Source organism: Heterocephalus glaber, unplaced genomic scaffold (genome assembly GCF_053883595.1).
Source record: "Heterocephalus glaber isolate CG9 unplaced genomic scaffold, H.glaber_assembly_v1.0 deba00001790, whole genome shotgun sequence".
NCBI lineage: Eukaryota > Metazoa > Chordata > Mammalia > Rodentia > Bathyergidae > Heterocephalus > Heterocephalus glaber.
In genome coordinates, this window is record NW_028258473.1 from 1,786,752 (window position 1) to 1,789,765 (window position 3,014).

Sequence of the window (3,014 nt, forward strand, 5' to 3'; positions counted from 1 at the left end):
ATAAGGGAACATGAGAAAACAATCCAGTAGCTGCTAGACGATGCAAATGAGAATAACATAAGACTGATTGGAGTCAATAAAGAAACAGGAGAGAGTGCAAATGACATAAAATAACTCTTCACAGAAGTAATGGCAGAAAACTTCCCAAGCAGGGGAAAAGAACTTGACATACACATAAGTGAGGCATATAGGACTCCAGATAGCCTTGATCAAAAAAAATCTACACATAGGCATATAGTTGTTAAGATTCCAGAAACTCAACAGAAGAACAAAGTTCTACAAGCAGTTAGAGAAAAGAAACAAATCACATACAAAGGAAAGTCCATCAGAATCACAGCAGACTTCTCAACACAAACCATCATGGCAAGAAGAGCTTGGAGTGACATATTCCAAGCCCTAAAAGAAAACAGCCTCCAACCCAGTTTGATGTACCCTGCAAAACTATCTTTCAAAATTGATGGAGAAATAAGATACTTTCAGGACAAAGAGCACCTTAGGAACTTCGTGAATACCAAACTAGCACTCCAAAGAATTTTACACAATATCCTAGGAACAGACATTGAGGATCACAACCCCAGGAAGCAAAGCAGAATGAACCTATCTAGCATGACAAGAAATTAAGTGTAAAGGGGGAGAACCCAACAAAAAGAAAAAGTCATGGCAATGACAAGTCAATACGTTTCAGTTATAACCATCAACGTTAAGGGTCTCAATTCACCAATCAAAAGAAATAGACTGGCAGAATGGGTCAAGAAGCAAAATCCAACAATATGCTGCATACAAGAAACACACTTCATTCAAAAGGAAACTCATAGACTGAAAGTTAAAGGGTGGAAAACAACACTCCATGTGACGGGAACCTGAAAAAAATCAGGAGTAGCTATCCTCTTGGCAGATCAAGTAGATTTCAAACCAACACTGATTAAGAGAGATGAAGAAGGACATTACATCCTTATAAAGGGAAGAATACAATAGGAAGAGATGACAATAATAAATATCTATGCACCAGACACTAGTGCGCCCAACTATATAAAACAAATACTAACTGACATGAAAAGTCATATATGCACTAATACAATTGTAGTGGGGGACCTCAACACCCCACTGTCACAAATTACTTGTTATGTTCAACATAGTGCTTGAAATATTAGCCAGAGCAATTACAAAAGAGAGAAAAATAAAAGGGAGGCATATAGGAAAGGAAGAACACAGATTACCATTATTTGCAAATGACATGATCCTCTACTAGAAGACCCAAAAAACTCCACAGAAAAATCTCAGAATTAATAAGGAACTTCAGCAATGTAGCAGGATACAAGATCAACATACAAAAATCATTAGTATTTGTGTACACCAAGAATAAATGGGATGAGAAGGAAATTATGAAAACAATACCATCCACAATAGCTTCAAGAAAAATGAAATACCTAGGAATTAACCTAATGAAGGAAGTAAAAGACCTCTACCAAGAAAACTACTGTACTCTGAAAGAAGAAACTGAAGAAGACATCAGAAAATTGAAAGATGCCCCTTGCTCCTGATTAGGCAGAATCAATATCATCAAAATGACCATAATGTTACACAGATTCAATGCAGTCCCAATCAAAATACCCACAGCATGTGTTACAGATCTAGAAAAATCAATCCTTAAATGCATATGGAACCAGAAGAGACCCAGAATAGCAAAAGGAATTTGGGGCAACTAGAGAAACACAGAAAGCATACCAATTATCTGATTTCAAGCTATAGTAATAAAAACATCTATCTGGAACAAAAACATTTAGATGGATCAATGGAACATGAGTGTAGACAAAGAAACTTCCCTAACCACATTCAGCTATTTCATCTTTAACAAAGGGAACAGAAGCACATGTTGGAGAAAAGATAGCCTATTCAACAAGTGGTGCTGGGAAAACTGGGTATCTGTTTGCAGAAGATTGAAACTGGACCCATATCTCTCACCATAGACTAAATTAACATCAAAATGGATCAAAGATCCAAACATTAACACAGAAACATTAAACCTACTGGAAGATAAAATAGGTAAAACACTTGAAGACATAGGTACAGAAAAGGATTTTCTAAACAGAACCTCAATTAGACAAGAAATAACAGCAAGAATCAACAAATGGGAGTTGCGCAGAAGACGCCGAATCAGCCCGCTGCAGACAGGCAGGTCTGCGCACACCCTGCCTAGGACTGGAGTCACGTGGAAGACACCAAATCAGCCCGTGCCCCGGCAACAACCCACTGGACCGCCCACCCCCTGCTACTGTGTACAGCCACCGGGTTCCACACTACAAAGACGCAGAGGACACCGGACCACCAGACCATGGTACTGAGTCCCGCTGCTCCTGGTCCAGAGGTAGGGGCTTCTGAGCCATAGTCCCACTGCTCCTGGTCCAGAGGAAGGGGCTTCCCAGCCACCATCACTCCTACTGCTCCCAGCCCAGAGGAAAGGGCTTTGGGACCACCTTCTGTCCCACTGCTCCTGGTCCAGAGGAAGGGGCTTCCAGGCCAACATCCCTGCCAACACTCCCGGCCCAGAGATAGGGGCTTCTGAGCCACCATGCCACTGCTCCTGGACCAGAGGAAGGGGATTTCCAGCCACCATCGTTCCCGCTGCTCCCAGCCCACAGGAAAGGGCTTTTGGGACACCATCCCTACTGCTGCTCCCGGGCCCTGGCCCACCTCTCGCAGCTCAGAGGAGGTAATCCATGGAGGCGCCAACAGCCCCCCCCTAGTCAAAATGAGAAAACATGTAAATAAGTCTCAAAACCAGACTCCCAGATCACCTACAGCAACCCCAAAGGGAAATGAGATGGAACACTGATACTCAACCACCTGGACCCACTGAACTGGCAACAAAAGGGGATCTGGAAAAAATGAAATCAGAAGTAATTTCTCAGATAACAGGAGAAATTGTGCACCTAGTGCAAGACACAATTAATAAAGCAAGAGAGGAGCTCAGGAACATGATGGAATCCCAACACAGGTAACAAATGGAATGCATA